At 43.5% G+C, this 19,135-nt stretch overlaps 1 long non-coding RNA gene across 2 annotated transcripts in view; it reads right to left on the bottom strand.

Moving 5' to 3' along the window:
• Positions 1-4,186: 4,186 nt before the first annotated feature.
• The window catches only part of LOC134736295 (uncharacterized), a 67,978-nt gene continuing 53,029 nt past the window's right edge, over positions 4,187-19,135 (bottom strand). The window contains exons 2-3 of one of the 2 annotated variants that reach the window (XR_010120211.1): positions 13,491-13,806; positions 4,187-12,063 (exon numbers count right to left, since the gene is read on the bottom strand). This is a non-coding gene — a long non-coding RNA (uncharacterized lncRNA). The remainder of the gene's footprint in view (positions 12,064-13,490; positions 13,807-19,135) is intronic. The other variant, XR_010120212.1, reaches the window with a different exon arrangement.

Below are 19,135 nucleotides of genomic sequence, written 5' to 3'. Positions count from 1 at the left end.
ATACTATCAAATGTATGGAATCTCCTTTTACAAGATCCTTCCTTCCTGGACACCTAGCTCCAAGATTGATCATTTCCTGGGTTTGCTGCACAGCTGCATTCAGGAACTTCCCTTTGTCATTCTCCTGGGTTCAACTCACTATGTTTCAGATCCTGCTATTGCTCATCCTTGAGTATGCCTGAGAAAGGTTGTATGAGAGCTACATTTGGTCTGAAAATATATTCTTTTTTCACATTTGATTTATAACTAGGCTGAGTATTTTCAGATGTTGATATCAGAATGTTCTTATTGCAAGTATTAAAGCTTGGTTTTAAAAAAAGGAGGGGTAAGCAGTTTCTGGCTGAAATGACCAAGAAGTCCAAAGTTGTATTGACTTCAGGTATGGTTTGATCCAGAGGTTCAGAGTCACATGGGCCTTGGTTCCTTTTATTTTTATTTTTTAAGTATTTTCTCTCTCTCTCTGCGTGGTGGTCAGAGAACATGATTTGCATTTTTAAAAAATAATTTCTGATATTTAGTGAGGTCTATGCACCAAGTATATAATTAATTTTATAAATGTTTCTCGGATTTGGGAAAAAATATATTCTTATAACAAAGAAGTCATTTTTTTCAGATTCTATAAGTACATATTTTTATATTACATTTTAAAAACTGAGCTTGGGTTATTTGTCTTAACATTGATCTGTTATGTCTTTGCCCGGTATTTGCTCTGTCCTCTCAGCCTACTGATGGACTCCAGTTGCTGCAGTGAAAGCCACTTTAAATTCAAACTATTACCTGAACTATTTATGTGTGAAATCTTTGTATTCCTCTATCTGGAAGAGTCTGGTGCATGGGTGCTCAAAAATATTTGTTAAAAGGATGAATGAATGAAATGGGAAAGCGCATCTAATCAAAGCAGTTCAATCCATGCTGCTTCATACAAATCTCCATTTATTTCTGCAATTTTCCATTTGTTTTCTTAAAATTTCCATTAGCTATTCAAGGTTCATATCTAATTTTCAGTGGAAATTCCTCAGGAGCAGGAATATATTATTGGCTGTACTTTTTGCCTGCTTTTTTAATGCACCCAAGTTCTGACTGCTAATTTTCTAATTACTAGTACACCAATGGAGTGATGCTTCCTATCTGTGATTAAATTCAAGGATCTTGAGGAGTGTTGGTTTTCCCAAACTCCCAGAGGAAAAAAAAAAAAGTCCTAAAGGCAGTTACCTAGGGGAATGCAGTTGTGCTCACAAACAGCCCGGGGCAGCCTCAATGGGTGTGGGACCTGTCCTCCTTGGACACCCTGTGGGTACAGAGCATGGGGTCTGGGAGATGGCAAAGGTAAAGGGCTCTGTAGTCTGCTCCTCTTAGGAATGTCACCAAAGAATCTGGCTTTATGGAAAAGTGTCTGGCTTGATCAGTGCAGCAAATCTAGCTCTGCCTGGAGTTTCTCTTTTCCCTAAAATTAAATTTCTATTCAGACTTACGTCAGTGATTTTGTTCTTTTTAACGACATAGTCCCCTTCGATCTCTCCCCAACCCTAGTGACTTAAGGCATAATTTGAATCTGTCACGCCGTGCTGATATACAGGAGATTTGGTCTGGCTGTTAATACTGGCAAAGGAATTGAGTTTTCCCCAACAGGATGAACATTCTGCATTTAATGAAAGCAAGATTTTAAAAATTGGCTTCTATTATACAACTTCTAGGTCTTGTAAAATTATACATGTCTTGGGGACCACTTAGATGCTATACAGGGGTGAGTATTCTCTCCCAAGAAATCTTCTGTGATTACAGTTGAGTTTCAGGTCCAATGGCTTCATATAAACCTTCCTTTAGAGAGACTGGAGGTGGGTACTGCCTTTAGTGGCACTTGCATGTTCAGGGTGACTGAGAACACTCTCGATGGTGTGACTTCATCACAAGGCTTGATCAGGTGTCAATAATTTTTAAATGGCCATGTTTCTTAATGAATTCTCTCTGTGATTCACTGCATGGAGGTGCTAGTGGGAGGTGAAGCCAGCTGGACTTCCTGGGTCTAGTGGGGACTTGGAGAACTTTTCTGTCTTACAAGAGGATTGTAAAAAGCACCAATCAGTGCTCTGTAGGTATCAAGAGGGCTGTAAAATGCACCAATCAGTGCTCTGTAAAATGCACCAATCAGCACTCTGTAGCTAGCAAGAGGATTGTAAAATGCACCAATCAGTGCTCTGTAAAATGCTCCAATCAGGCTTAGTAAAATGCACCAATTGGCAGGATTCTAAAAGTAGCCAATCACAGGGAGGATTGAAAAAAGGGTACTCTGATAGGACAAAAACAGAACATGGGGGGTACAAATATGGGAATAAAAGTTGGCCACCCCAGTCAGCAGTAGCAACCAGCTCGGGTCTCTTTCTACCCTGGGATCTTTATTCTTTTGCTGTTCACAATAAACCTTACTACTACTCACTCTTTGGGTCTGTGCCATCTTTAAGAGCTGTAACACTCACTGCAGAGGTCCACAAGAGACCACGAACCCACCTGGCAGGAACCAACTCTGGACACACTACCTACTAGATAGCTCATTTTGCATTATTCTGAAGTGAGAAGAACATTGCTGTGAACCTCATTCTTAAGTGTATTCTCAAGATTAACACCTCCACAGTGGAATGTGAAATTAATCAAAGCAGCCGGGCCAGCATGTTGGGTGTCACTGATGTTTTCCAGGTTGTTTTTCCTTCTTAACCTGCAAAAAATTAGAAAGCTTCTTTGCCCTCCAAATTGTAGGCAATAGAAAAGGTTAGAATACATTAGAAAACTTAGTTTTTAAAAAATTCCACTTTTAGACTGCACCTGTAGTCCAAGCTACTTGGAAGGCTTAGGGTGGAGGATCACTTGAGCCCAGAAGTTCAAGGCCACCCTGGGCAACTTAGCAAGACTCCTTCTCTAGAAAATAAGCAATTCCAAATTCCACTTTTAGGAATTTAATTGACTAATAAACTTACTTTTAAAAAAGTCAAGCTATAAAAGGATCTTCATTTAGCATTTTTTAATTGTAAAAACAACTGGAAACTACTTATATGTCTATTTGTAAAGAGCTATTGAGATATACTGTAGCCACTATGTTGGATATATTTAGCATCTGACAGAATTGGGTGTCTTGTTCCTGTGTATCCTTGTATGCAGCTGTTAAAAAGAATGAAATTGGTCTATTTGTGCTAACATGGGAAGTTCTTCAAGACATCTTATGTGAAAATGAGGCAGATGAGGCACTATAGGTACTGATTGCATGATCTTCTGTATAAAAAGAAATAGAAAATATGTATGTATATATGTGTGTGTGCATGCATGTTGGTATATAAGAAAACTGTTTTCTGAAAGAGCTCTAAAAAACTGTTAATAATCAGAGTGACAATGACCAGATGAGTACAACATTACTTTTCATTTTACAACTTTCTGTACTTCTTGAATTTTTTGTCATGCAAGGGAATAAATATTTAAGGCATGTTATCAAAGTTATCTAGGTGGTGGGAGTATGAGACATTAGTATGTTTGTTATAGTTTTAAGCATGAAGAAACACTAGCAAATGTTATTTTTGCAAGTGCAATTATGAGAATACAGTCCTAACAAAAACAACAAGGGGGTTAAATTTCAAAATTTGTTTCTTTAAAATAACTTATAAATTGTAAATTGTAAGCTCTTCTAGTCTAATAGAAATGACACTCATGCAAGAACTCTTTCAATTTGATATGTGAAATAGGCTGGCTCTGGGATCCAGTTGAGTTTGGGTATAGAAAGTTGTTTCGGGGCCGGGTGCGGTGGCTCACACCTGTAATCCCAGCACTTTGGGAGGCCGAGGCAGGTGGATGACGAGGTCAGGAGATTGAGACCATCCTAGCTAACACAGTGAAACCCTGTCTCTACTAAAAATACAAAAAATTAGTCGGGCGTGGTGGTGGGCGCCTGTAGTCTCAGCTACTTGGGAGGCTGAGGCAAGAGAATGGCGTGAACCCGGGAGGTGGAGCTTGCAGTGAGCCTAGATCATGCCACTGCACTCCAGTCTGAGCAACAGAGTGAGACTCTGTCTCAAAAAAAAGGAAAGAAAGTTGTTTCAAAGTGTGATAAACTAGAATTAGGGCTTTTACAAGGCTAAGAGAGAGAAATTTCAAAAAATGTTGACGCATAATGATTTCAGGAGAAAATACATAAAATAAATGTGCATAAACTATAGACAGAATTTATTTCCAAGTGTTTTTCTTTGATTTTACATATTTTTTTCAGAAACTTTTGTGAAGTTTAAAGATTTACTCAAAGATATCATGCTTTGCCACATTTGTAAAGAAATACTGCCAAAAGAGACATTTAAAGATGCTGCATTACAAACGCATACTGGATGTTTTCCTTTCATGAGGTAGTTGTTCAAGCCATTCTACATTTCCTGCCCTCTACCTGATCATTTTGATTCAATGGTTAAAAATTAGTTGAACACAGCCCTGAGCATTCAAGCAATACACAGTGACATTTTTTTCTCCCATAACTTCAGGCCGCACTGCAGATAACGCAAAGCATACAGGCTCCACTCAGACTTGTTGATTAACTGATTGATTATAAAGCAGGCTAGAAGTTCATTCTGGTGTATATCACTCCATAAAATTAATGATCATCTTAAAAGTGGTTCTAGTCAGTATTCAACAGGGCCTAGGCAGTAATTCTCACTCAATTTGAGGTTTTTCTCTGATTAAAAATAGACTTTTCTATCTTCCTTGAAGTTGAATTTCAAAGACAAGTGGCTGTGGTTGGTCTGTAAGAAGGAAGCCAGTCAGTCAGATTTGCGTTTGCAACTTAGGAAGGACTTTCATGCCTGATGGTGAGGGAAAAGAGGATGTGGGAGTGTGTTGGACAGGGACAATGCGCTTGCATGAGGCCAAGGGTTCTGTAAGTTTTCCAAGAGTTCTAGGATATTTAAAAGCATTTTCTTCCTAGCAAATGATGCCTCAGGGGGTGCCAAGTCTCACCATATTTATTCAGACTACTTGATGTGAGTCACTTTGGGAGACAACTTCCAGGAAGAATATTTTAACAAATTTTTTTGTAGGAGTTGACTTTTGCCACAAATGCATTTCAATTAAATATACCCAAATATTTGCTGAGGAAATACCCGGTCAGGTCATAGTGGAGAGTCTATGCATTTCACACCAACTCCATCACTGGTCATATTACTGAAGTTCTCTCCATTACATCAGAATGGCGACTCATTAACTGTTATGAATTTTCTGAAAAAGATTTTCCTCTCTCTGGGTTCTTATGAGTCTCTTTGGAAACTTGCTCTTGAATTTTATCCCTCTCTTCAATGCTAGCTTAGTTTGAACACCAGTTCAGATATATTTGAAGTAGGTTTCAGGCTTTAACCCTCCATTGCCTATTTTGGTCGTGATAAACTTAGTATTTCTGTTTGTACCAACTCTTGCCCCAGTCCTATTTCCATCTGCTGCAAGATGTTGTGGATCTACATCCAAAGTGAGAATTTGTTTGGCCTGATTGTGCTTGTTAAAAGCCCTGAAAGTTGGTGTGTTTATTGTCTTTTGACTTTGGAGACTCCAGGCTCAAGTACCTCCCATGACCTTTCGTTCCTGTGTATCCTTGTATGTAAACAGCTTTGCAGCAGCAAAGCTCCGGCTCTCTGTGACCTTGGCAGCAGGGCAGTGAGCAATGATTTCCAGAGCAAAGTCTCTTTCTGAATACATTTTGCTCCACATCTCCTGGTCCCAGTAGGGTTGTTGTCAGCACCAGATATGTCATTTCTCCTCCACATGATCTTATTTTTAGATGAGCATCTTCAAAAGAGCAAGCTGGAAGATAATCTGCATTCATCTTTCCATCATCTTTCATTTCTTATTTTCACCAAGTATAAAGACTCTCATTTTCTCATGTCTTTGGGGGTATGTCTCTATGTTTAGCCTCCTTTCAGAAGAAAGATATTTCCACCTTATTCAAATGGCTTTTGACTTAGATCTTTCTATCTTCCCAAATCCCAACATCCTCATCCTGAATCCTTAGGAAAGGTGCACAAGCTGGTTTCTGCCTTCAAACAGCACTTTTTGAAAAGAAATGTTCCCCTGATTTCCACCCATTGCCTGCCTGCCCTCCAGCTCCCAGCCTGACAGCTGCCGGGCAGACCATGTCTGAGCAGAGACCCGGCAGGGACTCCGGAAGGAGAAAGAGCTTGTGCTTGGGGTCAGGGCAAGACCCAGAGGACACCTACCTTTCTGAACACCATGGCCCCTTCAGTAGGATGCCTTTGCAGTCTGAATGTGGCTTCCTGGGAACTATTTAAAACCTTTGCCTTGGGCCATTCTGGTCTTTTGCCCAGAAACAAATGCAGATTAAGGGAAGAAGTCTAGAATAAAGCAAATGATACTTCAGTATTGTCCCATTTAAGCATGTGTTTTCCCAGTATAGGATTGTTCACTAATCATGTCTAATCATGGACAGATGAGGACTGTCCATGGTCTCACAGGACTACAAGTTCCCCCCCAGTAAATGTTCGTGGGACTTAGAATCTCAAGAAGAAAAAGTATGAAATATGTAAGTGGTGAAGTTAAGAGAGTTTACAGGAAGGGATAAACAGTGGCTAACAGGAGTCGGGGAGGCATTTTTTTTATATGAGGATGGGATAGCTGAAGGGTGGTGAGAGTTTGTGAATGGAGGAGGGCAACCTAGGTTTCATGAGCCAAGGTGTAAATTGGTGGGCAACCTCTTGGGGATAGAAAGAGCAAAGGCCTGGCCTGAATGGAGGGTTTGTGTGTGGGAACACGGGAAAATCATGTCTAATCCCAGAGTTGTCAGATTCGCAACATATTGACAGTAGTTTCTATTCTCTGTCTCCTTTTAATTCTCTTGAATTTAATATTTAGATGGGATGATTTTTGTCTGACTGCATTTCCCAAACCTCCCTGCTTCCAACCACATAAATCAAAGCAAGATTAGATTTTGGATTTACTTTTCTGTATGTTCTGCCACTAGAATCCTCTAGATTTTTCACACATAGGAGTTAAACCCAGGGATTGTCCACAGCCGTGCCACAGATCATTTGGGGCATAAAAGACTCTTCTAGAGCCTGAGCCTGCCCAAAGCCAAGTCCAGTGGCAGACACCATGTAAATGACAAAGGAATATCTAGAATAATCAGGTTAGGTTTGCCTTGCTATCATGATCATATATCATATTCCCAATTTCTACAGCTGGATCATTTATTTTGTATGATCAATCACTGCACTAAACCAATGTGTTGATAATCATTTTTTTCAGGTATCTTTACTGTTCAGATTGTTGGAACATGTAACCAGCAATAATATGAGGCATCATTTACTTTCTTAATCTCTGGGCTTATTTAGCCATTCACAAATATCAGGCTCTTTTGAAAAATATTGGTAGCCTCTAGCAGTTAGAAGGTGGTGAAGGTCTAGGTCCTTTCCCTCCCACCACCTCACTAGGACTTGTTTTTAAATGAAAGCAAGTCTCAGACCAAATTCTGCCTCATACACATGAACATTTATTGGGAGGTAAGTACAAAAATAGTCATGCAACCTCCTCCTCTCATTCTCTTGTCTTTTTAGGTACTTTGGAAAGCATCTTGCAGGAAATATTTACTTTGTTGTGGTCACAACAAAATTTTAACATCAGAGTAGGTGACAGAGATGACATAGGCGGCTCTCCATTAGGTGGGGACCATAAGACAGAATTCTATCCATAAAGAGAGATTCTGTCACTCCAAAGGTGGCCAGCTGCTGGGTTTGCCAGATCAAGGGAGGAGGTGCCAGTGGAAGTCTCTTCAGCCAACTACATGCCTTAGCATCACTCATTTCTCCAGTGAAAATTTCCTTCTAACAACCCCTGTGATAACAAATAAACCCTCTAGGGCAGATGGAGAAAGACTATTTAAAACCTTTGCCTTGGGCCATTCTGGAACCTAAATGTAAGATTAGGGTTTATGAGTCAAATACTTAAACTCACACAGTTTTCCTCTGCTCTTACGTAAAATAATAATAATAATAATAATAATAATAATAATAATAATAATAATAATGAACACAGAAGACTTCAGTGACAAAATGTGGGGGGTTTCCCCAGACACCAAGCAGTGGACACCAGCTGGGTGTCTAATTCAATTCAATTCCGGCCTGGTGCAGTGGCTCATGCCTGTAATCCCAACACTTTGGGGGAGGATTCCTTGGGGCTAGGAGTGTGAGACTAGCCTAGCCAACATGGAGAAACTCTATCTCTACTAAAAAATACAAAACTTAGCCAGGTGTGATGGCATGCACCTGTAATCCCTGCTACTTGGGAGGCTGAGGCAGGAGAATCGCTTGAACCTGGAAAGCAGAGGTTGCAGTGAGCCGAGATCAAGCCACTGCACTCCAGCTTGGACGACAGAGTGAAACTCTGTCTCAAAAAAAAAAAAAAAAAAATTCAAAGGCTATCTACCTGTAGATGGTCTCAGATCCCACAGGTTAAGGGCTCAGTACTCTAAACTGATTTCCCTTCCAGACACCATTCACAAGTTGGGGCCTCTGGAACATCTGCCCAACTGACTTCAAATTGGGGCTCCCACCACCCCCTCTTTGGGTTTGATTAATTTACTAGAGTGGCTCACAGAACTCAGGGAAACTTAGTTTTACTGGTTTATTATAAAGGGTATTACAAAGGATATAGATGAAGAGATGCTTAGAGGGAGATATGGGGGAAAGGGCAGGGAGCTTCCATGGAGAGGTTTCGTGGAGAGGTCCGGGTGTGCCACCTTCTAGGAAGCTCCATGTGTTCAGCTATGAAGAAGCTCTCCAAACCCTGTCCTTTTGGGTTTTTATGGAGGCTTCATTCTGTAGGCAGGATTGATTACATCATTGGCCATTGGTGGTCAACAACCTTTCCACCCTCTCTGGTTCCTGGAGGTGGGAGTAGGGGGCTGAGAGTCCCAACCCTCTAATGCTGCCTTGGTCTTTCCTGTGACCAGTCCCTGTCCTGAATAGAGGCTGTCGGCCACCAGTCAACTCATAAGCATACAAAGAGACACTATCATTTTGGAGATTATAAGGATTTTAGGAGTTGTATGTCAGAAAATGGAGTCAAAGACCAAATATATATTTGACAAAATCACAGGGTTCTTGACATGTTAACCAACAAATGCTGACTAATCACCCTGAGGCACAGATGAAAGCAGGGTAGTTATCATCTGGTTTGCCTATATTTTAGGTCCTTCTCCCTGTAATCTTCAAAAGCTGTCCTAAGCCACCTTGAGTAAAAACCTAGCCCGGGTTACACAGTATGCTGCTGCACTCCTGCCACTTCCCTGCTGGGCCCCTGGCACCCCCCAGCCCCTCTATCATCATAATGAGAGCACCACTATTGGATTTCTCCTAAAAAGAAATGTAAGAGCCACACGCTGGAATCCAAATTCGAACGACTGATTTCCCAGAGACCCAGAGGCAGCTCCTTGGATCCACACAGAGCAGACGCTGTGAAGCAACATCTCAGGAATGAAAAATGTGTTCCCCGAGCTGCCAGGAGTTCTGCTGGGGCAGGCCTCACTAGTCAGGCCTCTCCAGAATTGCCCAGGCTGAAGACAACAACTTCACCTGAGATTACACCCCCAGGTTGTGAGTTCCTGGAGCAGTCACATTGAAAGACTCACCAATACTGGGCCCACTTGTCACAACACTTCTGAAGGTTGATCTCAGCTCCAGAACACCCACTTTCTTCTCTGCTCAATCCTGCTTCTTTTCCATGGCTCACAGATGTTGATCCCAAGAATACTCCCCAATAAACCTCCTATGCACTAATCTCCATCTATGGATCTGCTTCATGCCTTCTTTTGGAACCATTTACTCTGAAACCATAGGCTTGCAGGGATGCCTGCTCATCTTTGCAGCATGTGCAGTATAACCATCCTGGAAAAGTTGCTGGGAGCATCCTGATCTGGAGGGACACAAGGTATGGCACCAAGCAGGTGTGGACCCTCTGGACTCCAGTCCGTCAGCACCACCTCTTCTGAGGATGCCTGCATTCTGCTTCAGGACCCTGGTGTCTAGGTTTTGATTGCGTCCTCAATTGTTCAAAAGATGATCTTTAAGAACCATGTCTTATATTTAGCTTTCATTTGTATTGAAGTTGTATATGCACCTAGTTGAAAGAATCAAATGATTCTGCAAAGCTGATGTGACAGAGACTGCTGGTTGAGCACTAGCATCAATCCTTACCTTCTTTAATATCAGGGCTCCAGTGTCTTAGCTGAGCACATGGCTAACAGCTAGACCCTATGCTTCCCAGCCTCCCATGCAGCTGTGATCCGTGTGCCCACATCCTGACCAATGGATGTGTGGCCCTTCTGGGGCATGTTCCTATCATTTATGCACATGTGCTCTCCTGACCCTGTCCTCCTTCTCTCTGGCTGGGAAGACAAAAACTAGAATGGCTGCCTCAGTCCCACAGGTGGAAGCTACGTTTTGAGGATCATAAAGATGACCTTCCAACCCAGATTGCTTCTCTTGAGATCATATCAAACAAGAGAAACTTACACCTATCTCATTTAAGCTTCTGTATTTAGGTGTCTTTTTGCTAAAGCAGCTTAGCCTGTAATTTCATCCATATTGCTTGTTTAAACAAACAAACATACAAACAAACAGTTTTCCCTATCCTCTTTTCTTTTTCCCAGAAGCACCACCATATGTTTAAATATTATGTTTCTATTGATATTTCATGTTTAGGCATTATCTATTTGAGTTTCCAATTTGGAAGATGAATATTTCACTGTCTCCTCTCCCACCTTCACCTCAGCCTCCCTTCTCCCATGCACACTCAGCACCCACTCCTCCATCTTCCAAAAATACTTATGTTGTAATTTTGGATAGATCAATAGATATTTAGTATTTATACAATCATGATACTGCAATAGGTATATAAAACAGTGTGTGAGCCAGGTGCAGTGGCTCACGCCTGTAATCCCAGCACTTTGGGAGGCCAAGGCGGGCAGATTACAAGGTCACGAGATCGAGACCATCCTGGCTAACACAATGAAACCCCGTCTCTACTAAAAACACAAAAAATTAGCCAGGCATGGTGGCAGGCACCTGTAGTCCCAGCTACTCGGGAGGCTGAGGCAGGAGAATGGCGTGAACCCAGAAGGCGGAGCTTGCAGTGAGCTGCGATCATGTCACTGCACTCCAGTTTGGGCGACAGAGCAAGACTCTGTCTCAAAAAAAAGAAAAGTTATGATGGATGTTTTTACTTTCTTGAATAACATTTTGTTTTCCCTTTGAACTTTTATTCTTTACATTTGCTTAGCATCCCATTCGCTTGCTATTAATTCAACCCTAAACAGTGTCCCTATGGTGTGATCTCTCAATATATTCAAACACACTGGGGATATCATTAGTTTCATCTGTTTGAAGAAATCTTCCTAGGGCCTTTTTTTTGTTTTGTTTTGTTTTTGAGACGGAGTTTCACTCTTGTTGCCCAGGCTGGAGTGCAATGGCACAATCTCAGCTCACCACAACCTCTGCCTCCCGGGTTCGAGTGATTTTCCTGCCTCAGCCTCCCGAGTAACGTGGGATTACAGGCATGCACCACCATGCCAGCTAATTTTGTATTTTTAGTAGAGATAGGATTTCTTCATGTTGGTCAGGCTGGTCTCGAACTCCTGACCTCAGGTGATCCGTCCGCCTTGGCCTCCCAAAGTGCTGGGATTACAGGTGAGAGCCACTGTGCCCAGCCCCTAGGGCTGAGTATGATTCCCTCTGGATTGGCTGCTCACTAAGCCTGATGTGTGTGTGTCCCATCTGCCATCTTATAACTGGACATGAGTCTTGGTTCTGTGTCTTCTGATTGCCATGCAAGTCTTGCTGCCTTCAACAGCTGCAAAGGCTGCTGTGGCTACATGACACAGCATGTTTCCTTAGTCTCAACGGAGAGGACTCTACGTGGAAGTATTCTCTTGGTGAAGGGCTTCTCCTGAGAGCATTAGCAACCTTCTGCACAATGAAGGGATTGGAAGCCTCCAAGCTGGATGAATTTCCTCATTCTGGGATTTCAAACTTCAAACTCTTCCTGGTAGGCAGAAAAATGGACACCAGTTAACAGCCTTTTCAAAAACATGAATTCAAGATATTACTGTTTAATTGCTTCAATTAAATATTCTCTTGACTACATCATTGCACATGGACACTAGTCAATCTTCAATTTGACAGAATCCTCAAATATCTTGGGTACGGCACTGATGCATAATCTTTTGGTCCTTGTCCAAGTACTGGTTTAGGTATAACTTATCAAGAATGCCTGGAATCTAAACAGCCAAGTTTAGAGCTTAAACAGAGCCCCCTTCCTCAATGTCCTTCACTGCCAACATAGCCAGAGCACCCCCCAGCTTCCAGGGGGCTCTGAGAAGACCACTTTCTTTGGCGTATTTTATTACATGCTAAACAACACCCCTAAACAACAACGGAAACTCTCTGAGGTTTCCCAATGCCTTCAAGTGGCTCTGGGACAGCATTAGAAGGCTTTGGATGAAATTACAGGCTAAGCTGCTTTAGCAAAAAGACACACAAAATACAGAAGATTAAACTATGCAGGGAGTCTGGGAGAAAAGTTAAAGAGAGGAAACTGGTCAACAATTGTCAACCTTATCTTCTCTTCAATTATCTTTCCTAAATTCCAGTATGATTTTGGTTGCTTGAACAATCAGTGTGGTCTGATGAGAGCTTATCAGCTGAGAGTAGCAGGAGAAGGAAGTGAAGATAGTTATTTCCCACTTGGAGCTGAATAAAGTGAAGCTAAACCACTAAATGCAGCTCCCTAAACACACACACACAAACACACACACACACACACACACACACAGACACAGCAATACACAAACTCAAAGCTTGATAATTTTAGTCTGGCTATTGATATTTCAAAATTGCATGGGAGAAAATTGTTATGAGTTGAATTCCAGTTGGTTTCAAAGGCATTTCTAAATTTGTGCTTTTATACCTGCAGTCATTACCTCACGTTTCTGAACATCTTCTACAGAGCCTATGCCAGGCGCTGCTGGCTGCATACACAGGTCACTAACAACAAAGCAAGGTGGGATACATTAAATAGCCAATGGGATGGGAGAGGAGGAAATGGGACTTTATCCGCATTTCAAAGAAAAGATAAAATGCCAAGGAGGGGCAAGCTGTCCCTGCAAGGGGAGCGGCATGAACGTGGGGAACAGGGGAAAAGACGGGCCTGGCATGAATCTGGCACACTCAGAGAGCAATGAGTTTGTGTAGCGCAGCGGATTCAGGTATAGGAGTAATAATGGCCCCTGTGAGGCGGTAAATGGGCTCTAAATTTCGGTTGAGCATCACTGCCAACTTAAAGGATTCGCACATCTTGAAGGCATTGGGAAACCTCGGAGGGTTTCTGTTGTTGTTTAGGGGTGTGGTTTGGTTGGGGAGGGAAGGAAATGTGATATATACAAGACGCTGCTTTGGGATGAGTCATCTGACCATGGTGTACGATGGATCAGAATGGAGAGATAGTGGGAGTGTTCGGATTGTTGCGAGGCAGGGTGAGGAGCTGGCAGTCTGCGCTAAGGCTACCCATGATCTACAGGCTGTGCGAACCACGCTGTTTCCCATCTTGTCTCCGTTCATCTTCATCGTGCCCTATGAAGTCGGTATCCGGCTCCATCTTACAGACCAGGAAACTAAGAGCAGGCAAGGTCCAAGACCACATAACTGGTAAAGGCACAAGTGGGACTGGAACTCATTTTTTTGTCTTGACTTCGAAGTCCATGTTCTTTCTACTATGACATATCAGCCTCTTTAAAAAAAAAAAAAAAAAAGGTTAATAATAGCGGTGACAGAGGACGTGGGAGGGACCCTATTTGGAACTGAGCTATCCTTGCAGACTCAGCGTCCTTACATTGTACCACGACAGCATGAGTAAGTCCATATCCTATTACTTCCCACTTGGGACTTAGGGAGTAAAAACCATTCCATGCTGTAAGAGGCTCCCTGAGTGCTAAGTCTTGTGATCGCGGTGAGATGGAAAGTGAGTAGCCAAACATGTTTCAGGTTTGTGGGAAATTGCAAAGGACAAGACAGAAATCATAAAGACGCAATTGAATTACGCTGTGTCGTGGCCCCTGGGATAACAGCTGTTTTCCAGGTCTACAATCATTCTCATTAGGAAACTAAAAACTCGAAGCTCCCCATCCGCGGCCTTGCGCTGCTAGGCCACGTGGTGACAGGAAGCCCTGTGTTTGTACAGGTGGGGGAGCGAGCAGGCTTGCAAAGTGGGTGGCGGGAAGCTCTGCCTGGAGCACAGGTGGGGAATCCTAGCAAAAGCAGACCCTGGCAGAGGCCCGTGTGTTCTGGCGCCGTCAGCTCCCCTCTGCAGAGGGTGGCGTGGAAGGCAGCCCTCCTCACGCCGCTGGGTCAGCTCAGGGCCAGATCCAGGGAATGGTGGCGGGGCTCTCTCTCTACCTAGGGATGCGGAAGGATTTGGTCCCCTGCAAGGCCAGTTCCTCCTTCTGAGCAAGTACCAAAAAATTACCTCCAGCATGATACCTCTGTACACAGCTAAAAGCAACCCAAACTAAACAACATGCCTTTTGAGAACACAGGGAGGAATGTCATCTATTTCAAAAAGGACAAGAGTTTAAAAGCAAAGGGAAAAAGCATCACGAGACCCAGGAAAGGGACTCCCTCCAGTTCCGGGTTTAGGGAGGTAGGGGCCAGGATAGGGGCACCTTGCCAATGGAGGCACAGTATTGTCAGGGTTCTGGTTTCCAGGTTGCCTGGTGAGTCCATGGAAGTTGATATAATTATTAAAAAAAAAAAATCTCCATAGAAACCGTAGAAGGGCGTGCATGGACCAACGGGGAGAGTATGTCAAGAACCAAAGAGTATTATTAATCCATTTCTGTTCACCCAGGTGCAAAAAGACAGACTGGAGGGAGATGTATGCCAGGACCCCTGGCCTGCCCTCTTAACTTGCTGAAGGGCCTGGGTGCAGCCCACTGACCCGGCCTTCACCATCTGCTGCCTTCTTGGCTGTGGAGCCACTGATGCCCACGTGTAGAGGGCACAGACCAAGACAGAAATTGCTCATTGAAATGAGTAATGCTAGAAAAATTCACTTGAACACGGAGAACGGTAATAAATATCTAACTCTATTGGGCATGTAGATGTCAATGATCATTTTATCTATTAAAGGACATTTAATATCCAATAGAAAGTCAGAAAACTTAAATTTGGGAGCCTGACCTACAACGAAACAGCCTTGTAATCTCAAGAAATTAATTTTCTCCCCCAGAGGCAGAATCATCCAGGTATACCTTTTATGGTTTCTTTTCCCTTCTTTTCTTCCCTTTTCCTGTACTTCCCTCCTGTCTACTGTCTTTTTCTCCTTTTCTTTCCTCTCTACTCCATTCCATTTTGTTTTATTTCACTTTCTTTCTTTCCTAACCTGACAGATCGTTTCCACTCTGAAAGAACACAAAATGTTTAGAGTTTAGGTTATATGACCTCAGAGACACCTTTGGCACTAACATTCCTGCCCTGCGAGGGTTGGGGCAGGGCCCTGGGCACCTGTAGTCAGGACATCAGGCAGCTGCTGCCCTCTCCAGCTGAGACTGTCCAGCTCAGAGCCATCTGGGGGGTCATTCGGATATTTCTCGTGCCTTATCTTGTTTCTCTCTTTTTCCTTTTTTCTTTTTCTTTTCTTGGAAGAGAGAAACAGGCATGAGCCTCCATACATGACTTCTCTCTTCGTAGTTAAAAAAAAAAATCTCAACTTTTCCATACCTTGAAATGTTTAAAACACAGAACTAGAGCCATAGAAAACCAGGGGAAGAGAAAGAGAAAAAAAAAAGCAAAGAGATTAAGATAAATGTGACTTTATGGTAGTCTGAGAAAAGCCAACTGACCACAATTAAAATAAAACAATGTATCTTTAAATGTGTCCTCTGAACTTCTCTCACAGCCAAATTCATAGGATTAAAACGTGTTCCTGGTGAGATGTCACCATTCATGGTATGGCTGGGAGGTAAAAATCAACTCAACAAAAACGTATTGAGGAACATCTATGTGCCTGTGTTAGGCCCCAGAAAAAAGAAATTAACAAGTCAGAAAATGTCCCTGCCCTCAAGGACCTTACACAGGGAAAACAAGAACCAACTTCATATTAATAACTATAGAACATCAAGCCAGGCTGAGACAGGTGGGACTTAACAAAGGAGATGGCCATGGGGGCTGAGGGGCATTGACACCATGACATAGTGGTCAGAGAAGTTTTCTCTTCTGGGGAGACATTGGGTTTTTTGTTTGTTTGTTTTTGTTTTATGTTTTGTTTTTGAGACAGGGTCTTGCTCTGTCGCCCAGGCTGGAGTGCTGTGACCCAGTCATGGCTCACTGTAGCCTCGACCTCCTGGGCTCAATCGATCCTCCATTTCAGCCTTTCATGTAGCTGGGATGACAGGACTGTGCTACCACACTCCACTACTTAAATATATATATATATACATATATATATATTTTAGAGTTGGGGTCTCACTATGTTGCCCAGGCTGGTCTTGAACTCCTGGGCTCAAGGGACCCTCCTCCCTCGGCCTCCCAAAGTTCTGGGATTACAGAATGATCTGTGGCTCCCAGCTGCTGGCGAGATAGTTACCTGAGCCCTGAGTGAACGAGAGGCAGCCAGGTGCACATCTCTTGAATGAGCTTCCTTGGCAGAGGGAACAGGCCGCCCACTGCCCAACCCCTGAGGGAGCTGAGATGTGCCTGGACTGACTGGGGATCAGTGGAGGCCTATGTGGCTGGAGTCGCTATAAGATTTACAAGGCCCAGTGCAAAATGAAAATGCAGGGTCCCGTGTTCAAAAATTATTTAAACCTTCAAAAAGGCAAAAGCAGAACACTGAACCGAGTGTGGGGCCTCTCCAAGCTGGGGCCCTGGGTGACCGTATGTGTCACCTGGCCAGCTCTAAAGGCAGCAAGGCAGATGATGAGGTCTGTCTGAGGACTTAAGGCTGATCCTATGGCTTGGTAAGCCATTGCAGGGTCCTTCAATTTTCCTCCAAGTGCAACAGGAAGCCATTGTCAGGTTCTGAGTGGGGAATGGGTGACCCAATATGCTTCTAGCAGGATATCTCTGACTCCCGTGTGGAGGTGAGCCTGGGGAGATTAGGGTCACAGCAGGGACGCCAGTGAGGAGTTCCGGCAGGGGCCTGGAGAGTCGCAACTACAAGAGAGAAAGAAGGACATGCCAGGTGCAGTGGCTCACGCCTGTAATCCTAGCACTTTGGGAAGTCAAGGCAGGAGGATCACCTGAGGTCAGGAGGTCCAGATCAACCTGGCCAACATGGCGAAACCCCATCTTTACTAAAAATTAGCAGAGGGTGGTATTGCGCACCTGTAATCCCAGCTACTCGGGAGGCTGAGGCAGGATAATCACTTGAACCTGGGAGGAAGAGGTTGCAGTGAGCCAAGAAGGCAAAGAGCCTTCACTCCAGCCTGCGTGACAGAGAGAAACTTCATCTCAAAATAATTTAATAAAAGAGAAAGAAGGACACCTCTCTGTCACCATAATTGGATGCAACGCTGCCCTCACCACCCCCAGCATTTGGAGCTTTCTGTGTGTTCTTTGGCTCCAGCCATGAGTGAAACTGCTCTTGGGCTGGAGTAGATGTGGGTCCCATGCTAAAAGATGCGTGGCAGAAAAAGAAGCCGGGGCTGCAGGGACCCTTTACCTTCCAGAACGCATGCACCTCTGCTGCTATGATGCCCAGTGAGGACAGGAAGCAGAAAGAATATAAATACATCCTGTAGGAAAATCCTCTCCTATAGGGCCCTTACTTGGAATTCTATTTCTCTTTCTTTAAAGGAAAAGGAAATTCCTGAGGGCTTAAAGAATGTCTGTCAGTGACTCCCTCAGGTGTCAGAAGAGGGGAGGTTTGGAATTCTAACAGAGCTGAGCCAAGAGGAAGGGCCAGGCTTGAGGCGTGACCTAGTAGGTGGCCTCTATAGGTGCGACTGCACGCCTCTCCTCCATGGAGGGACCCAGGAGACGCCGCCTTCCGAACAGTGCTGTGAGGGCAGACTTGGGTGGCACTGTGGGAGGGAGATCAAGGATGTTCCTGCCGAAAAGGGAGGCAAAAGTGATTAAGAAACAAAAAGGAAGAGGAAAGAACAATGAATGGATGAAAATGACCTGATATATCAATACAACAGAATAATGTTCAACAATAGAAAGAATTACGGATGAACGATACACACAACATGGAGAATCTGAAATAATGTATGCTAAGTGAGGAAGTCAGACAGGAGTACTGCTGTGTGACTCCACTCACGCAGCACTTCAGAAGATGCAAGCCCAGCCTTATAACGGGAAGCAGATGAGTCGGTGGTTGCTGGGGATGAGGAGTGGAAGGATGAGCGAGGAGAGATGATGTGAGGAGAGGGAGGATGGAACTTTTGGGGTTGCTAGATATTTTCATTGCCTTCTTTGTGCTGATGGTTTAATGGGTATAATTCATACATCAAAATTTATCAAATCATACAGCTTAAATATATGTACCTTATTGCATTAATTGTATTTTGATAAAACTGTACTTTTTTTAACAAAGAAAAAGAGGGTCGGGTGCAGTGGCTCACGCCTGTAATCTCAGCACTCTGGGAGGCCGAGGTGGGCGGATCATGAGGTCAGGAGATCGAGACCATCCTGGCTAACACGGTGAAACCCCATCTCTACTAAAAATATAAAAAATTAGTCGGGCGTGGTGGTGGGCGCCTGTAGTCCCAGCTACTTGGGAGGCTGAGGCAGGAGAATGGCGTGAACCCAGGAGGCAGAGCTTGCAGTGAACCGATATCGCACCACTGCACTCCAACCTGGGTGACAGAGCAAGACTCCGCCTCAAAAAAAAAAAAGGAGTAAGACTAGCGGACTAGCATTAGCCAGCCATTTATGAACCACAGATACACTTTAATACAGATTCGTGCCTATTCACAGCAACGTTGTGGTTACTTACCCACATTTGTACAAGAAGGAAGAGGTCAAGTATCTTGCCTAAGGTCATTCATTTAGAAAGAGGAATTTGGCTTCAAAGCCAAGCTCGTGTTTTTTCCATCGTACCAAAACCATGATAGTGG

Source organism: Symphalangus syndactylus, chromosome 3 (genome assembly GCF_028878055.3).
Source record: "Symphalangus syndactylus isolate Jambi chromosome 3, NHGRI_mSymSyn1-v2.1_pri, whole genome shotgun sequence".
NCBI classification, from domain to species: domain Eukaryota; kingdom Metazoa; phylum Chordata; class Mammalia; order Primates; family Hylobatidae; genus Symphalangus; species Symphalangus syndactylus.
Note: the sequence above shows the minus strand (reverse complement) of the source record. Positions and strands in the feature narration are given on the sequence as shown.